This window comes from Phodopus roborovskii, unplaced genomic scaffold (assembly GCF_943737965.1).
Source record: "Phodopus roborovskii unplaced genomic scaffold, PHOROB, whole genome shotgun sequence".
In the NCBI taxonomy this organism is placed as follows: domain Eukaryota; kingdom Metazoa; phylum Chordata; class Mammalia; order Rodentia; family Cricetidae; genus Phodopus; species Phodopus roborovskii.
In genome coordinates, this window is record NW_026126447.1 from 35,229,291 (window position 1) to 35,250,101 (window position 20,811).

Consider the following 20,811-nt stretch of genomic DNA (forward strand, 5'->3'; position numbering starts at 1 on the left):
TTGATAGGCAGGAGCATCTTTTCACATTCATGATGAGACTTGGATTCACTCATTCATCATCTTTGCCCAATGTTCCTTTAGGTTGTGTGTCTCATTTCATTAGAGCACCTTTTATATGGTGCATGGCGATTTTTCTTTTCATTTATCTATATCACATATATCTTTTCTCACATAGAGGTGTGTCCCAAGTTATAATGATCTCTTTGTTTGTGTCTAAACTAGACTAGGCGTTTCCTGATAGCAGTGATGACTAGACCCACATGCAGGGTGTGTAATTCATCTATAGGTCATTACCTCTGAGCAAGGCCTGAAAAAGTGGAGATAGAAAACTCATGACTATAAACATTGACCATGCATGGACTTCCCAAATATATTTCATTTAACAATGATCTGTTTTGAATAATTTATGTGTATGGTGTCACGTGGACTGAGATATTTCAAATAAGCAAAGTTTCAAGATGAGTAATGTTCTGAAAATACTTATAAATGAATTACTCTCATGGTTTCCAAAATAGAATGATTCAGAAATATCATTGTGAACATCCGTTATTACGCTGAGCTTACACTTGATATGCTTATAGGTTATTTTGAGGCACAAGCTTGTTTGCCTCTAAATAAGAGTAGACCTAGACATCTGACCACACGGATTTTTAAATCATATTTTTATGTGGGTATCAATTCTTTTCATATCTGTGGTTTATATTTCTGCATATTCCCCTTTACTGTTAAATTGTACTTTTATGTCTTGGTATTGTCAGTGTTTGGTCATCTTGAATTTCCATTCATCTTTGTCACAGCTGTGAATTAATATAACCAGGAGTTATAACCATTTGGAATATTGATAGGTGATGAGTTCATAGCCCACCAGGTTTGGCATGAATGCCTTCCCCACTGTGAAGAGTGTCACTTTCCAGTAGAAACTTAACTTTTGCTGTACTGTTAGTTTTTCTTTGCAATGATATCCTGTTAAAGTGAGATTACTCCCTATCATGACATGCCATCTTCATTAATTAGCACATTGGTCCAATTGCTTGTAACCAAGAGGCCACACAAAGTGTTTTAAAGGTGTCTTTGTAATGATAGAAATGCATTTCTCAGTTTTGTACATGTCTGAGCCCACAGGGAGTTTGTGAGCCAGGAGGTCATATAGGTTCCAGCTCCTTGACTAGATACTTCTTCATCCCTCGGGTGCTATGCTATCTTCATGATCCATGATATGACATTACCATGTCCTCAGTCTGGCCAGATGGCAGAAATGGAGCAAAGGGAACAGAAGAGGAGCTCTCATTTATTTTAAGGACACTACTGGGAGTTGCACCTACAATTTAGTTTTACATTCTCATTCCTAACAGAAGGGATACTGAAGATTATTGTTTTTATTTTGAGTGGATTTGTGCCAGAGTTGAGCTTCCATTTTTGGAAAATGAGAAGAACTGGTATTGGTAGACACACTAAGCAATCCCTCTGACTCTTGTCATTTGGGTGTCCTCTCAGCTTGCTTGTAAGTTTGCCAGTACTTGTGTGCAAAGCAGAAGTCGCCCACTTCGTCTGTACCCTTCCCCTGCTGTGTGGAGGAAGAAAGAGCTCTGTAGCAAGAACAGCTTGATTTCCAGCCTTTTCCTTCTTGTTCTGATAATGAAAAATGCAAAGAACATATCTGAACTAAGCAATGATTCAAGGTTTGGGGAACTTTTGGACTGGCTGGTTTTTCTGTAGCTTAGCCCATGTCCTGTCTAATTCTTTAAGAGTCTACTCTAGGTTAGTTGCCTATTACCAGCTTTAAGAGGTTCAGATGTGGATACCACATGCCTTGCAAACAGGTGTGTTGGGACAAGTCAAGAAGAGTCAAGGGGGTAAATCAGCCCCCTGTGAATGACACAGTGAGTTTGAGGGCTTGTGAAGCTGACCGTTTTTATGAAGGGTCCCCTGGTAATCAACAGATTTCATCATCTCCCACCTGAAGTCTCTGCACCCCACAGACTCCTATTGCCTGATTAGTAAGAAAGCAAACCTCCCCTTACTCCAGACTGACTCTGGAATTGAGTTTGTTTTAGCCAAGTGGCTGATTACAACTGCTCTCCCTGTTTGCAAAGTAGAAATGTGTTTTCATTTTGAAAGGGGAGGGGCGGGGGTTCAGGGAAAATGCATAAACAGGTTCTTTCTCTCTTCAACTTAACACTCAAATAAGAGATGAACCTGATTTAGTCAAAGATGAAATCATGAGTCTTATTTCTCTTAAAGTTGATTAGAAAATTTAGGCTGTGTAGCTATATGAGGCTTCTGGCATTTTCTAAATTATTCTAAGCTGATGGGGACAGACAGTTCATCTCATCCTTCTTGGAGTGCACAGGTGGTCTTTCAGGAAGTGACACTAAAAGAAAGAAACCTCTGTGATCCTAACAGCGATTGGGAGGAGGAGAGGAGCTATCCTATCATTTCAGTTAGGTTCTTGGATGTAGGTGGCATCACCCAAGTGGAAAGAGGGTTATTTAAAGTGCTGGGTAACCTACTGCATTTTAGGAGAGGCTTGAGTGCTCTACCTGAAGATAGAAACTCACCATACCCCGTGGTTGATCATAACACCATTTCTAGGGACAGCGGGGAAGTTCTTCATCCAAGCTGCTCTGAGAGTTAGTCTATGCACCAATGTATACCCACTTTGAATCCATCTTTCAAGCCTCATGCAAGCATGTAGCTAATGTCCCTGGATAGTCCATGGTCATGGGTGCTTTGTGTGAAAGTACAAAAGAGCACAATTATAGGGCCGGCATGGTGTTGCATGAGCCTAGAGCATGTCTGCTGTTGTTACACATTCGTTGCCTGCCCCGTTTTACTGGAAAAACAAATCACCCTCTTTCCTTTGAGGAAAGAGGCAGAAGTTATGTGACCTTGCTATGCCTCTCCACAGAGTAGAATGGAAGTGTGGCGTGAATGTTTCCTAAGAACATCATACACTTGCTCAGAAAACTTCAGAAGCCACTATAGCCTTCAAGATGAATTACAAACTCCTTGCCCTGAAAGAGATGTTCTCCATTCATACCCTATTTCCTCAGTCTTCGCCAGTGTTAGCTTGCTGCCTGGCTCTCTCTCTCTCTCTCTCTCTCTCTCTCTCTCTCTCTCTCTCTCTCTCTCTCTCTCTCTCTTCTGCGCTGCTGGGAAGACTGTTGCCCATGGCCATATACCTGCATCCTTCATGTGTCTGGGCCTGCTGCCCTATGCACCCCACCACAGCAGAAATGCTCCTCCTGTCCTTTATTTGACAAAGTTTGACCTCCGCTTTCAGACTGAGGCACCATTTCCTCTGAGAAGTCTTTTGTGCTTCCTTCCTCACATGCCCAAAGCTTCCAGCTGTCACTTCGTCTCTTAGCTTGCCTTGAACTTTGGTCTATCTGACTATCTGAATTATTGAGACTTTCCCTTGGTTACACTGTCTTGATCTTTGTATCCTAGCAGCTAGCAAAATGCCTAGGATATGGAGGTTATGCAAACGAGCAAAAGGGTACTGGTGAGGGCCATAGGCTTTAAAGTGACCACATGGCATTGTCATGTATCTTTATATAGCCACTGCCAAGTTAGATATTGCAGGATTATTTTTCAAAGATACTTGTGAGGTGGAAGTTGGCTGTTTTGACCATGCTGGAATTATCATTATTATTTCAGTTGTTCACTATCTGGTAACATTTGTTTGGGCACTTCTGGGGAGAGGGAGGTGTGAAGAGGTGACCTGAGATATTTCCAGCATACTTCAAGGTGCTTTGAACCCACCAGTGCCTGGAGGACTGAAAAGTGACAAACTGACAGAAGTCACCATCGGGCAAGATCAGCCCTGGAAGAGCCCAATAGCAGGAGGAGAAGGGCTCCTGGCATCAGGCCTCAGCAACTGCACTGTCACTAACTCTGCCTTCTTTACAACCTCATCTCTACCCTAAAAATTCCCCCTTTAAAAAGAGAAAGAAACTACAAAAGTCCAAGAAGCAATTTATACCTAGTGTACGAATGGGTATTGGGAGCCCAGTCACCATAGAAGGATACTCTCTCTCAGCCTAGACACATGGGGGAGGACCTAGGCCCTGCCCCAAATGATGTGACAGACTTTGATGATCCCCCATAGAAGGCCTCACTTACCCTTTATATAGAGCATAAGAGATGATGGGGGCTGGTGGGGGGCATGGGAGAACGAGAGGGTGAGGGAACTAGGATTGATATTGTTCTCTAATTTTTTTAAAAAAAGAAAACCCACAAAAATAACAAAGAGAGAGAGAAAGTATGACACCGAAGTGACAGCCTTGAGACTGCAGCGAAGGTCAGACATTTCCCAGGGACTGCTTGGAAGCCCTCGTCCTGCTGTGTTCTCTCTGTGTGTGATGTTAAGACAGTAGGAGCTTCCAGCTGATGGCTGGAACCAGCTTGGAAGATGGCAAAGTTCTTCTTTGCGCCAAGTTCCCAGCAGAGTGTCTTACATGGAGTAGCTGTGTTCCCACACAATGCCTTCTCTCTCCTCTCCCCATGCCTCCATGCTTATTTCTCTACCTTACACTCAGCCAACAGTTACTGATCCCCTACCGTGTGTGGGGAACGCTCCCGGCTCTCCTGTGCATGTTTCTCCCACCCCAGCAGCATTTCCCCCTTATCTCCTTACTGTAACCAAAAGCAGCTGAGGGGCTGGCATCTATTGTCTTAAAGGGACAATACCATATTTTCTTATTATGTTTTGCAGAACTTGAATTGTAGTATAGTGGAAGAGAGAGGAATTGTGTATGCATGTGTGGGGATCAGGGAGAACAGGCAAGCTAATAGTGGTGTTTAATATCTCTGGTTTTTCAGTCTTAATATATTGTGATCAAAAAACCAAAATAACCCCTCCTCACCCCAGCCAAGCAAACATGGCAGGAACGTAAAAGGCCTTGGTTTAGAACGCAGAGACCTGATTTGAACCATAGGCTTGACTGATGCTGTGCTCAAGATTCCAGCCCCTTAGCACTGCCCTTCCTAGAAACCAGGTACTTTTCTGTAAGCTGGTTTTCTCTCCTGCTGTTTGAAGTTGATATAAAGAGTGGGTGGACGGAGACCTAAGCTATACACTAGGAGGGCTGTGTGCATACTCATAAGACCCTATGACTGCTAATGTTCATCTTGATTGCAACATTATTCCCACTTTGCTTTTGCCTTCTGGCTTCGTTGAAAGAGACACCACCTTTTCTTTTTCCTCCTGAAGCAATCCCAGGGTTTCTTGAGCTGGTAGGTACTCCACGTCTCCCCTGCGTCTTGCCTGTCTTGCATAGGGCCCTATCTAAACGTGATATTTTATCTGCTGGCCTGAAAGGAGGCCATTTGTCCCCTGCTAAATGAGCTGTTGCTGTGTGCCTCTGCCCCTCAGCACCTGGGGCTACATTCATGGGAGAATCCAACCGTGGCTTTCTGTAGCATCCCTGGAAAGTTTATTAGAGGAAAGTGCTTCGTGGCAGGTTATGCCCTCCCCCTGCAGCCTCCTCCCTGTGTAGTATCAGCTCATTAGTCAGAACAGGGCAGGTATCTAAGGACAGGAGGGCAGGTCACAGGCAGAGGGGCAAGCATAGGCCTCTCAAAAGTCCAACAGTGGACTCTGACCTGAGGGGCTCCTCCTCTACAGGTGGTCAATTAGCTCTAATTGTCTGCATCTGGCTGCACATGACTGGGCCCTCTCTAACCTTGGAGTTGTGGCTGGTTCCTTTCCTTAGACTGTTGGGCTGCCCTTATCCCATGGCCAGCAAAGTGGAACCCTCTCAGAGGGGCTCTTTGGGCCTTGCTCCTCATCAATGGCCTGTTTATGAGAGAGCAGGACACAATTTCTATCAGACTGTAGTGTCCAAGTCTGCACACCCTCCAGTCAGCCCTTGATTTGGGTGCCTGGCAGATTAGGGGGGGTTAGATGACTGGGGATCCTGCTGTATTACAACTTCCTGTCAGTCCTGGGTCTTGTGGCATACCATCAGTACAGGATGGTGTCAAAAGTGCAGGAGGCAGACAACTACTTTGTTGTTGTCTTCCTTTTTCCCTTAATACCCTCCCATGGACACAACACTCTCTACAGGAAGACAAAATGAACCATGATGGGACCAGGCTGAATATGCAGGCTCCCGACTAAGGCTCCCCAACTAAGAGGATGTGTGCTGGTCCCTGCATCGGGGTAACTTCGTTTCCTTCTCTTTTCACTCTTACAGATCAGGTAGTCAAGAAGAAATGAACTTGCAAGAGTCTTGAATTAGGACATTCCCATGGCTAAGGGCTTGAGTCGCTCAGAGAGGCGAGAATCTCACACCTTCCCCTTTTGACTCCCAGCACTGTACAGTAAGAATGATAACCACTGGATCTACTTCACAGTGTGCTGTTGGGTATTAAGTGAAATGAGCATTGGCTCAGAGTAATGCTTCATTAAATATTCTCTAATTAGCATTTTGAATTTGGACCTAACTCCACCCAGGCACAGGTGGAGGCAGTGAGTCAGGGTGTGGGAATGACTCACCCAAAGGGTTGCCTTGATCCTTACACGGCTATTTGGAGACAGAGTAAGGGATGAGACCAAAATTTCATCTTCTTTCTATTCTGCTGGGATGCAGATGAGAAGTTAATCTATCCTACACTTCTGTTTCAATCAAATAGATGCCTTTCTTTGGTTTCCCTTGTCTGTTTTCCCAGGTTTTGAACCTAGAGAGTTCAGGAACCCCAGAGGCATAGGCTGAGGGAATGCCACAGGTTCTAGTATCACTTCAGTGTTTGCCTAAGGAGGAAACCCAGTCCTGTAATATGGTCCTCCCTTGAGGACTTGGTTCAGGGACTCTAGCCCAGAGATCTACTAGCAGTCCTCTGTGCATGCCTCTTTCTTGGTTCCACCTAGCCTTGGCCATTCTGAAACTGGAGGTGGGGTTTGCTGAGTGATTGTTGATGAGTGACTTGAGCCCCTGCAGCTTTCCAGAGCTGTGACCCTAAGACACAGAAGCAAATGGACAGGTTCTGCAGCAGAACACGGGTCTTTTCCTTCTATGAGTGGCCACTGACCACTCATTTATTATTATTATTATTATTATTATTAATTTATTTTTTACATTCCAGTCCCAGTTCCCTCTCCCTCCTCTCTTGCTGTTTTCCAAAACCCCACATCCCATCTGCTCTTCGGAGAGGGTAAGGCCTCCCCTAGGAAGTCTACAAAATCTGTCCCATCATCTCATTGAGGCAGGACAAGGCACCTCTCCACCCTCCCACACCGCTGTGTCTACGCTGAGCAAGGTATCTCTCCATATAGAATGGGCTCCACTAAGTCAGTTTGTGCATTTTAATGTTAGATCTTGGACCCACTGACAGTGGCCAGTTCCAGCCACACCACTGTCACCTATATTAAGGGAGTCTATCTAGTTCGGTCTTATGTAGGTTCCCCCTTTGTCAGACTCTTGTTTTTCTCCTGATGGCTGAACATGCTTCCTTCCCTCTGGGCTGGCATTTGTACCACAGGTGACAGTTTTCCATGCAGTGTGGAGTTTGTCATTACAAGTCTTTCTCTGCTCTGCCCCAGTACTTTGAATTCATTCTCCTTTATGCCACCTGCCATAAGGTATCTCATACTGAATACTTGTGTGAGAGTGCAGGGCAGGGGTTCGGAGAGCAAGGGCTAGATCTCTTTGGCCGGCACTTTGGTATGCTGCATAGAATCAATGAGACTTGAAGGAATGAGGGGATGACTGTGTCTGGGCTGGACCTGTGGCAGCGAGGCAGGCAGGTATGAGTTCTAGTACTCACTTGCTCACAAGCCAGGCATCTCTCACATCTCAGCTCTGCTGCTGGTCTCCAGCAGGCCCAGCCTTTATTTTTCTCATCATGTTTAAGATCTACCAGTTGTCCAATAGTATAATTTCCTAAATGGTTTCATTTCAGCTCTGCTAATTGAAGAAAACTGAGCTCTCTTTGAAGGCTTACTTTGTGTGTGGCTGTCACTGGTGAGTGTCGAGGCTGGCTGTCAATCACTGACAATAGCTTGCCGTTCGGGAATAATTTAAGTTTAGGCCTTTCTTTCACTCAGGCATTCATCCTCTGTTATATGTTTTCATACTGAGCTGAGAACAATCTGGGGTGAGAAGCTGTCATGTGTTCCCAGAGCTAAAATGGAGAGTTCTTTTTCATTTTCAAATGTCTGTGGTCCAGCGCTTAGTGCAACATGGGAGGGAGATTCCAGATTGAGGGGGGAGAGTCTCGGACATTGGATTTGACCCTTAAGTGTCTGCATGTCCCTGGCATGGGGGACATTTGATGCTCCTGCAGGGCAGAATTTGTTGGGTTTCTGAGGTCCCTGAGTAGTCAAGTGACTCTTGGTGAAGACTCCAACCCAGGGTGCTTCACTCACTGTCTTAGATACTGAGTAACCTACAGGCACTCAGAATTCCTTCCATGTCATCTGGGGTTATGTTTGTGGTGCCTGGTTAGTTTTTCCTCAATTGCACATAAGCTCTCTAGCTCTTCAATTGAGGGAACCTCAATTGTGAAATAAGATCAGCTTGGCTAGTGCTTGATATGGAAGGGACCTAGGCAGGTGGACCTGGGACTTATAAGAAAACATGGAGAACAAGCCAGTAAATAGCATTCCTTTGTGGTCTCTGTTCTAGTTCTTGTCTTCAGGTTCCTGCCTTGAGCTCTGCCCCATGACTTATCTCAGAGATGGACTGCGAGAACTTTCCTCCCCAGGTTGTTTTTGGTCTTTGTCTTAGTTATGATTACTGTTTCTGAGATGAAACACTGTGACCAAAGCAACTTGAGGAGGAAAGAGTTTATTTGGCTTATACTCCACATCACAGTTCATTATCAAAGGAGGTCAGGACAGGAATTCATGCAAGCCAGGAACCTGGAGGCAGGAGCTGATGCAGAGGCCAAGGAGGAATGCTGCTTACTGGCTTGCTTCTCATGGTTTGCTCAGCCTGTTTTCTTATACAACCCTGGACCACCAGCCCAAGGGCCCTCCCACATCAATCACTATTAATAAAATGTCCTACAAATTTGCCTACAGCCTGATCTTAGGGAGGCATGTTCTCAATTGAGGATCCTTCCTCTCATGACTCTAGCTTATATCAAGTTCACATAAATCTAGCCATGGTGTTTTACCACAGTAATAGAAGCCCTAACTAAGACACCTGGTCATCAGATTGTTGCAGATACTGAAATTATAGTCTTCTGTGTTCGCTTCCTCCTCCCTTTCTTCATTCTCTTCATCCTACTCTTTTTCTTATTTCTTCTTCCCTTCTCTTCTTTGCTCTCTGCCTCTGTCACTGTTGGGGAGATTAAACCCAGGGGCAGGTGAGAGCCTTGCTTACATTTCATTATACTTAATTTGCATTAGGCGATTAGGAAAATGAGAGGTGATTATGAAACACTCCCTTCTCTGAGCCATATTAAGGAAGGGGCAAATCAATATTGACATAGTAATTTCAATGACACTGTCTCACAACTTCATTTATTGAGGAGATACAGAGTTCTAGGTTCCAGGACACAGCACTGGGCAATATCTGCTTGGATAGTGTTTACATCTCTGTGGGAGAGCTGGGCAGTAAACAAAGAGGTGAGATAATGCCTTCAATAGCTGTTAATGGTTAGAGAAATAAAGCAGGATAAAAGGCAGAATCCTGATCCATCTGTAAATGATCAGACAGGGCTAAATAGGGAGGCAATATTTCACTATTGGCCAAACAGTGTTTTATTCATCAACCAATAAGAGAAATATATATATACAGAAAGACATCCCCCATCAGCTAGGCATGGTGCTGGGCACCCAGTGAATTATTTAACAGGTGCATAGAGGGAGAAAAAGAGCTAGGCAGCAATTGATTCAGGTGACCAACTTTGGAAAGCAAAAGGGAGCTGTGGCCTTGTCCCAGCCCATGCCACTCACCACCAAGATCTGCACTTTCAGAACTAACACAGCTCTTCCCATGAGCTGTATAGGCTGAAGTGTGAGGGATGTCACTCCAGTTCAGTGCCAGGATCCCCCTTGCCCCTTGCACACTCTCTTCTCAGTTATCATTTTTGCCTTCAGCAGTTCTATGACATTAGGAAAGCTACTACTTAGCAGATATCATATTTATTTGATTTGTTTTAAAAAAATGAAAATAACTCAAGATGATGTGTTTTTTTTTGGGGGGGCTCAAAATGATGGGTTTTGTTGTTGGTATTGGTGGTGTTTTTATTTATTTTTTAATTAATGTTTTTTAAGTTACAAGCTTGTCTAAAGCCACATGTGATAAGTACCATTGTCAGTTAGTTTATGGTAGAAAGAATGAAGTGACACAAAATACTTTATAGGGAAGAGCATGCACTTAGAGTTGAATCCATACTCTGCCACTTGCTGGTATTTTTAGCTGTTGTTGCTCACCTTAATCTCAGTGGGTTTTTTGTTTGTTTGTTTTGTTTTGTTTTTGTCTGTGTCATGGAATCATGGGACCAAACACACATGACTGTCCTAAAGATAGAACTGTCTGGATGGTACATGCTCAAATTTGAGATTTAGGATTCTACACTCAGCCTATTCCTATTTGGTTACTTTTAAATCAGGACCCCGGAGGGTGTGGTCTTGGTACCCTTAAATAAACAGGCCAGCATTTTGCTGTGTGGAGAAAGTCCTGCTTCAAACCTTGTAGTCATAAAACTACCACAATCATCATTACAGCTGCCCTGACCATGCAGAGGCAAGCTACCTGCTTGCCTCATGACCCTGTTGCCTGGCTTTTCATGCACTTTAATACCGTGTCCAGTCTGGTCCTGCCTTGCCCTCCCTCATGTGTAGACTGAAGCAAGGTGTCTTGAGACTTTAATTTCATATCTATCTACCATCTGTGTATGGAGAGTCTCAGTCTCAAGTCACAGCTATGTCCCCTTGCTGGTCTGAAAGCTCATTGTTTTCCAAAGAACCTGCCTCTGTCTTTGCCTGTAATAGCTAATTTTTTATTTTAAAAAAAGGATATTCCCAAACTGGGGAGGGATTGGGCTGGAGTTTAAAGCACAATTCCATGTTGTATTTCTAGTCCCTCTTTATTGCCTTTGTAATCTTGGCTAATTGACTTACTGTCTCAAGACTGAGTTTCTTTATATATACAAAGGAAATACAACAAAGATAACCAACACTGACTCTTACCATGCACTAGGCACTCTGTAAGTGCTGGCAAGTTATTAATTCATTAGCTCACCAATGTGGTATTCATATCCAAGGGAAAGAAAGCCGAGGACACACTGGCACAGAGAGGCTAGGCAAGGTTTTCAAGATCACATAGTTTAGAAGATACACAGAGAGAATCCCAACTCAGTCTATCAGGCCTCTGAGCCTGATAATTTTATTTATCACATCACACTCACAGCCATGGTGCTGTGATTCCTGAGGTGCTGTGCAGTTTAGAGAGACCAAATACAGTGTGGGGAATGTCATAAATATCCGATCAATATTAATATTATTATGGTATAACCCCTAGAAATTCAGCACAGCCTCAGCTTAATAAACACTCACTTGGTTGCTGCATTTGGCCATGTGTCTACTGCTGATAAAGTAGCGACTCTGAAGACCAGGTATTTATCTGGAGCTGTTGTCTTCCTACAGACTTAAAGTGTCATGTGCAATACTCTCGGCCTTCATGGAGAATCCTTGTAGGGGCAGTGTCACTTTATCCTTTGAATGGGTTCTTTGTTAGTGGTCAAGCTGTTGGAGGGGGCTAGCCAGCAGATTCAGTAAGAATCTGGGCTTTGTCATAGATCATAGAGGTGGGTGCTTTCTGAGCTCAGGAGAGGGAAAGCAGGGGTCAGCTCTGCAATTTTCTCTGGCTACAGATACAAATACTCCACCTGCTCCTAAGCCTCAAGAGATGTGGGGATTGGTGGTGACCCTCAGCCTGGCTGTTGATTACACATACAGCTCGGAGCAATTTTTAAAGTCTCTTCGCCAGTTTGCTCTCTCTTTAAAAATTAAATGCCCAGTGTGTTATTTTATTCCCAGATCTATTGGCCTTTGACAGGACAGCTGGGAAGCAAGGCTCTTTGGTGACTTCCTGACCTGGCTAGTTTTTAGGGGTGAGAAAGACCATGGGCAGGAAGGTAACCTCGTTTCTCTTGTCAACTTAATGAAAAAGAAACAAAGGCATCCGTCTTGATGCCTGTGCTCTATAGGGAAAGGGCTATGGGGAGAATGCAGGAGCAACAGACCGTGGTGTGGAATTTGATCTCGGGGAGGTAGGTAGGTAGGCAAGTCAGCCATGGGGCAATCAGTGAACCCTGATCTGGGAGCAGGGAGCCTGTGTTTCCTGTACAGGTCCTCCACTGTAGTTGGGCACTTTGACCCGTTTGAAGGTTTTATATCCCATGTTTAGCAGGTAGGCGGTGTAACAGAGTAGTCCAAAGTAAACCTTGGTGTGATTCCTTATGGTACTACTCATTGCCTGGATTGCTCTGGTCACAGAGACACCTAATCTCTATAGCCCCCACCTCCAATGGTACCTCTTGTCACTGAGCATAGCTTCTGTCAAGACCCATGTCCCAGAGCCCTGCCTACCAGTTGGTCTCTAGATGCTCATGGATGGGTTGAACATGCCTGTTCTCAGCTTGGAAATTTTGTGCTTCTAAGTTTATTTGCTATTATGGGCACCTAATTTCCAAAACAGACATAAAAGACACTGTTTTCTTCTTTTCAGAAGAAATAATAATTACAATCCTTTACGCTCATGTAGAAATTCACACTTGACAAAACATTTCTCACATTTATCGCCTTGTACCTACTATCCAGCAGCTCATCAGCATTCAGATTTGAGAATAGTTCAAGGCTGCTGCTGGATCTCATCCAACTTCTAGAAGCAACTCAGGTAATGCAGCCTTGTCGCTCTCTGCACTGCCAGGGGCTGCTTTGCCCCTACACACCGACCCACCAGCACTTTCCTGTACAAATGCCACTTTAGTGTCTTTTCTCCTTGCTGGGACATATTTAGCAGAAGCAATTCATGGGAAGAGAGACATATTTTGGCTTATGGTCTTAGGGAATTTAAGTCCATTATGGTGGGGTATCTTCAGTTCATGTTAGCAGGAATGGTAGGGCAAGATACAAGGAGATCTAAGCTAGAACGGGAAGTAAGCGTGAACTTCAAGGCCCACTCCTTTGTAATTCACCTCCTCCAGCTCAACCCCATAGCTGGGGACCCAATGTATAGAAAGAAGCCTGTGCAGAACATTTCACATTCAAACAATATCATATACTGAGCTCTGAGGAATCCCTGACCCTAGTTATTGGACCAAGTTCTCTGATCTCTCCAGGCCTCAGCCTCAGGGTCGTTCTGAGGAAGCCACTTTCTTAATTTTTATTTATTTATTTATTTGTTTTTACCCTTATCTATTTATTTTTGTGTATGTAAGAGGTGTGACACAGAGAGACTGAGACAGACAGAGAAAGATAGTGTGCACATAAAAGTTAGAGGACAACTTGTCAGGATCAGTTCTCTCCATCATCTGGAATCCAGGGATTGAACTCAGACCACCAGACTTGGCAACAAGTGCCTTCCAAGAGGTTCATCCAAGCAGACCATGACCTGATTTTAGAGCATGTATGTGTGCATTAGGTTGGTGATCTCATAGGGAGATCTTTTAGAGAGAGCTTGCTGTTGACAGAGCTGTCAGCAGTGGGGAGAAAGAATGCAAGGTTGTCAACAGAAAGAAACCTCTGAATGTTTACTAAACCCAACATGCATGCATATGCCTGCTGCCGCAAACAGAACATAGTGAGAGAAGAAAGAAAGAGATGGGTCAGTGAAGGAGCTGGGAGCAGGTATGTTATGGGCAAAATGGACCCACCCAACCCCCAATGAAGGCACTAGGTGAGGGGTGGGTGTTATCTTCTTAATTTGCTTTCCCTTTCTCTCTCTGCATATATATGTATCCCCCCTCTCTTTCTCTCTCAGATCTCTGACTGCTCTCACTTAGCCCTGGCTTCCTGGTGGGCTATGTGCTACAGAACAAAATCATCTCAACGTGCTATGGGTACTGGGCTTGGGATTGCGCCTCACACAGCTTGAAGCTGAGTAAGTAGGCTTTCCTCAACTGAAGGCTATTTTATAGGTCCCTTTGCTACCCAAATCTGGCACCATCTTAATTGTAAACATTCTAGTCCCTACCCTGGAATACCTTGTTCATCCTAATTTCCTTTGTCATCAATGGCCACTTGGAGTCTTGCTGTTTCCATCCAGCCTCTGAAACTAATACCAGTGTTTGCAATTTCTGATCTCCCTGTTCTCATGCAGCTGCTGCACTCAACACCCTGAAGATTCTTGTTTGGCTCTCTTGCTTCCCATTTCCTTCTCTGTCTTTTCTCATGTGTCTACACACAATCTTCCCTTGAAGATTTTACAATTATTGAAAGGGAACAGACCTTTCCTCCAGATATTTGTTTGTAAGTGATCCTCTCTTTAGCAGGCCCTGCCATATTGAGAAAACAGTCAATGTCTCTGAATAGTTTGTAAGGTAGGGTAGTGGTAGGTACCTTATTGGATGCTTCTCAGAATTAAATAATCCATATAACCAGCATGGTGGACTATATCTGGTACTTAGTGGTAATCAATAAATGCTGTCAATAGATATTGGGTTCTTCCAGAACACATGGACAGGAGACCAGACCAGAAACTAAATAAAGGATGATTGCATTAGGGTGTGAGAGGTTCAGATCCCAAAGCTACTTCTGTACCTAAAGGAAGTTGTTAGTACCTTGTTATAAAGATCATGAAGGCCTTGCATGAAACACTGAAGGCTGCTGCTGTGCCATCTCTGAGAGAGGGGGTGCAAATAGTCAGATGATCTAGATCTCACACCAACTTTTGTAGTTTCATCTTAAATGTTCTCTGAAAGCTTGTGTGCTAAAAGTTTGCTCTTGAGGGGTTGGTGGGATTCGAGGAGCTGGGAAGATGAAAGGTGGAGCCTAGCTGGAAGGAGGCCACTGAGGTCTTGCCTTGAAGAACAGTGGGGTTCTGATCTTGTCCCTCTCTTTGTTTCCTGGGTGCTGTAAGATGCATGAGGCATCTGCCTCAGCACAGTCCCCAAACAATGCAGTAGAACAACTCTGGATGGAAACTTGAGAAACCATGGCACAAGCCTTCCCTCTGTTTGAGCTGTCATCGTGACAGCAGCTAACACATGCCCCTTGAGCTCAGCCTCTGCCCTGTGTTCATTTTGTAGCTTTGGGAAACTGAACCTCTCCGAGTCACCTTTCTGTCACCTTGGAAGTGCAAGAATGCACCCATCTTCCAGAGCTGCTTAATAATTAAACAAACAAAAAACCAACAAAAGACAAAGCAAAAAAAATAACCCCTCCCCCAAACCAAACCAAACCAAACCCAAACCCAAACCTAACAAACTGGTGACATCATGTGTGGAATTAAAATACACACACACACACACACACACACACACACACACACACACCCCTGAGAATTGTGCAGTGAAGGAAAGATGTGATGTATCCATTGTTATTCCTCTCACCATAGCCAGCCAGGTGACATTAGCATGGCATCTCTTACATGCTACACTGAAGTAGATCTGAGGAAATCCCAACATATTCTTAACAGAATAATTGTGGGTACAGGAGGGGCTCAGAGGTCAGGTTGCTGGTACTAGAAGAACCTGATATATGCCAGGAAGGCTGGGCCAGTGGGCCAAAAGCAACACAGAGCTACCCTGATTATGAGGCCTGTCCAGAACCCTTGTCCCACCCTCCTCATACCACCTTAGCCCTCTCAGCCTCCGTTGTTGTGGTTTTGTGTTCACTTAGTTTTGCTTTGTAAATTTTCAAATAGGATAATGAGTCCAGTCTTGTCTATTTTTTTGAAGCTTTTGTGAGATCAATTGAGATGTTAGCTCCCTGGGGACACCATGGCTCAGAACATGCTGTGACATTTTTCAGAGACCTCACTGCTCTACAAGGTCTTGGGAGAGATGGGCTCTATTGACGCTTCCTCCACGCTGATAGCACTATTGGATACGTGCACTGATAACACTACTGGATGGGTAGAGCTGCACTGAGCTACCAGCAAGACAGAAATAGTGGGAGACTGCCATTTATCTTCTTAACTCACATTACTTTTACCCCGAAATCTTCGCCCCCAACGTGCTGCTGTTTGAATGAGGCCGAGCGGACAGAGGCTGCTCCCACCCACACTTACTCGTGTCTGCTTGTTAAGTGCAGCCTGTGTGGTGAGTCTGTGTGCTGCGCACTTACTGTGAGTTATCTTCAGTACTCATGAGTTTCTGTGTGGGAGGTATGAAGCCCAGCCTCAGGTGACCAAAGGTCATAGTTTATTCCCAGAGAGATGAAGACACGGGCTTGTCTCATTTGGTTGCAGATTCCAGGCTCAGTCTCTCACACCCCACTGGAAACCCAACAAGAACTCCAACTGTCCTCTAATAGCCCTGCGAAGCCATAGCTTCCCCTGCAGTGGATTAGAAACATTTCTCACTCTGGGAACACAGAGGGTGGGAGGGGCAGGCAGGCCAAGAGAACAGGCCAGAGAAGCAATTCTTCTTTCAGAGAAAACGTCTGTATTTGGATTCTTTTTACACATCCAACCCGACAGCAAATTGGTTTGCAGAAGATGTAGGTCGTGCTCTGAGCCCGGCATCTGGACGCCTTATATTGTACACTATATTACCGGGGTAATATCGCAGTCTTTATTAGCACCAGCAGGATTTGGGATTCCCATGGGGACTGTTCTTTGCTGTCGGATGTATGAGGCCATTTAATCTCTTTTATCAGATCTGGTGCCGCCTCCCCATCCCAACCTCCTCTTGCAGACCAATAAAGAGAAATTTTCAGATTCACTGGTCTGAAAATCAAGCTTTTAAACACCCCCCCCCCCCAACTCCTGTGTCTAGTAAACAAGTAAACCAAGACAGGGCCAATGCCTTGAAAATCTGCCCCGTGCAACCAAAGAGCAGTTTTCTCAGAAAATGTATAATTAGGAGCTCATTCTCCATAGGCATACTGGAGGGAGAAGGGGTTGCTGTCGGTGCTCTGGGTTCTTCCAGGAGCTGTAAATTTGGGGAACAGGGTTGGAGTTCTTCCACCAGAAATCTGGTTATACCTTTGGTTTTAGTTGTGAGAAAAGGCAAGAATGACCTGAGACAGAGAGGAAAATTTTCCCCACCAGGCACAAATATATGCTTGACCAATGTGGGGCCATTTTGATAAAACCAAATAAAACATCCATGTTTCAGATTTGTCTTCGACTTGGTAACATACTCACACATAGCAAGACTGCATCACGAGGACTCAGCTTATTCTGGCACTTGCTGGGCCCCTTTTTATATCTTATTTTTTTTAAAAAAATATATCTGTATTCTCTGTGGGAATTATCGTTATCATTATCTTCATTGTCATTATAAAATATCATTATATTTTAAATTGGAGACCTTGCTTTAGTAGCCTGAGTTTGAACCCCAAGACACATATGATTAGAGAAGATAACTGACTCCTGCATGTTGTCTTCTGACAGGCACACATGTGCAGTGGCACAAATTTCTTCATATGTGTACCTATATAGGATGTAAGTAAAGATAATATCATTATAATAATAAAATAATCCTCTTTAAACCATTAGGCCATAGTCACGTTGACTTCCATTAGAATCACCCCAGGTGATTTTTTTTATTTATTTTATATAGCCAAGTCCATTTAAATGAAAACAAACATTTATAGACAATATTTGAGAATTTGGGCGTCGTTCTTTCCAAACTACTTCCTGCTGGTAAGGGGCGCTGTCATGGGGTACCAGGTGATCCTACATTCAAAACAGCTGGAATAAGCAGCCTTACAGAGTACAGCCAGGATTTCTGAATCTTCTTCGAACTCTAGGTGTTTTGTAAGTCAACACACCCCAGCTTGAATTCCACCATACCCATGAAATCAGGCTCTCTGGGTCATAAGTCATTAAAGATCTGGCTTTCAGCCTTTAAGTAATCCCAATGCACAGCCAAAATGGCGAGTACTGTCTTGAGTCACTGCCAGTCCTTCTCCAGTACCCCTGCACAATTCTCACTCCTTCTCTGCTTGGAGATGACAGAATGCCATAGGCCAGGAGGCAGCTGATTCATTTCTGAGATACTCTGAATAGACTAGAATAGTCTGACCAAGGAACAAACAAAAGTCAGTCCTTCTTATGGGTCAGGCAATGCTACTGTCTCATTTTGTCCTTGCAAGATTAATACTAAAACATTTTCTTGGTTTATAAATGAAGAAACCAAGCTCCTCTCGCCAACACAACTTTACTCAAGAGCTATTTATAGAGTGAGTTTGCACTTGCTGTATGAGAGTCTTCATTATGTAGTACACGGTGCCTATAAACAACACAGGCACAGCTTTGCTCACAGAAAACTCTCTCCAGCCAAGGAAGTCATTAAAATCCCAACTGGGACAACAAGAGGAGCACATGGCAGGGCTGAGGTCCCATCCCCAGCATTGTGGAGGGTAGATACTTTCACCTTGATGCTGTAGTGACCTGTGGGATGCTAGGGCTTCTCACAGATGAAACCTCTTCAGCCTCAGCCCTGGCCTGGGTTCATAGGGGTTTCAGAATCTACATGTTAGCATTTAAGGTACCCTATGCTCTCACCCTCCACCCTAGTTCCAGGAGATGGACCCTCCTGCATTCACATTCAGTCCTAGCTCTTCTGTCTGGAGAATATATACTCACCTTCCAAGTCTGCCCAGTTCTGCTCCTCTGTGTCAGCTCTCTTCTCTCATCCTCTGGAATGGAGACAGGCCAGCCTAGAGGCAAGGGCAGTGTCTTTTATCTCTATGTCCCTGCCATCTACCACTGCCCTGCACAATCAAGGTTATATATTATATATTTATTAAGTATATCATATATTAAAATAAGCCCTATGTACACTTACATAATATTAGCTGCATCTTACAGATGTAAGATTGGCCAGCTAGAGAAAGGACTCACACATGTAAAATATATGCATGATGAATGGCTGAAAAGGTGAGTCACATGGCCTCAGAATTCTACTGATGCTAGCTTAAACTTATTATCTCCATTCATCTGCCTGTGCCAGGATTGTTGTTAAGCACTGTAGGGAGTGCACATAAAGTCCTTAAAATTGCCTGCCATATAATAAACCCACTAAAAACCATGTTTAAAAAAGATAAGTAGGTTAAATGAGTTGCAATCTCTACAAGTACTGTAGGTGGTGTGCATCTTAACTTCCTCATCTCTAAATGGAAAGAATGAAGCTCCAAACTCCATGTGATGCTCTAGATGAAATGAGATTGGGTCAGCCAAGTTTCTTCCATACCACCTTGGACACAGCATGACCTCCAACTTGCTTGATGAGGTGAGGAAGGGGAAGCTACTGTGGGGTTGGATGGAAAGTATAAAAATAAGTCTCGTGGGCAAATAATGTCATTGCTGCTTGCATATCTTCCAGCCTGAAGTTACCATGTCTGCCGGCTTTGCCACCTAAGTTGGGGCATGCCAGTCATTCACCCCTGGAAGATGATATGCTTCAAGTCTCCAGTCCCTTGTTACCTCTTATCTGAGAAGGGACAGAGTAGAAGGAGTGTAGCCTCTGAAGTCAAGTGGACCTGAGAACACATCTCAGCCTTCTGCCATGACTTGGCCAGGCTGTTATCTTCTTTATATTTCCTTTTTTTAAAATGCAGATAAGAACACATGGGGGTTATTTTGAGAATTAATGTATGGTATGTGTTTTAATGTCATAAGATACTTACTCTATTACATACTTTTAGAAAAACTCTTCTCAAAATAAAAGTGCCAAGCTGGGCTGTGGTGGCACATGTTTTTATTCCCAGCACTTGGGAGACAGAAGCAGGCAGATCTCTGTGAGTTCAAGGCCAGCCTGGTCTACAGAGCTAGTTCCAGGACAGGCTCCAAAGCAATCCAGAGGAACCCTGTCTCAAAAAACCAAATAGTAGTAGTAGTAGTAGTAGTAATAATAATAATAATAATAATAATAATAATAATAATAATAATAATAGTAAATAAAAATTCTAAAGTGCCAGATAGTTCTGGGAGCCCTGGGACCACCCATTTGAAGCAACCTTTTCTGCATGCAGCAGAAATGAGAAGCCAAAACATTTGTTAGACTTTATAAACATTAAGGTTCCTTTTTTTTTCTCTATATCAGATACTGAGATCTTCTTAGAGTGTCTACCTGGAAAGTGCATAATGATCTGTTGTCTGTCTTTTGTACTGGTTAGTTTGTAACCATCGCAATCCACCTATCTGTCTATCCATCTATCTACCCGCCTTACCTACCTATTCACTTCTCCAGTTTATAGAAACAGCAGCAGGCACAAGTTACCAGTTTGTTCCACAAGGAATGAATGAGATACAGGGGCTAAATTATAGAACAACGTCCATTAAAAAAGGTCTCTGGTTGTATCAGAATCTCTTTCAGAATGTGGTGTCCCACTCCAGCCTACAGAACTAGGTAGCCAGTTAGTCATGATTAGGTTGGAAGCTCCATTTAAAATCTATGCTTCCATAGTTATTATGCTACCTAAGTTTGAGAACTCACTGGATTATGGGACATTTTCAATGTCTTTTTATGATATTGATGTTATTGATAGTAAGTGTTAGCTTTTGGAAGATCCACAAAGAGTCACAGTAGTACTGATGGATCTGGTAGAATTTGGCTTATGAGTCAATAATCTATGGCCATTGGCAAACCCTCAATTACATACTTTCCTTAGCACAGCACAGAATTGGTTGCAAGGTACTTTTTGGTTGTTGAGGATAATCCAGTGTGAGAATTGATGGG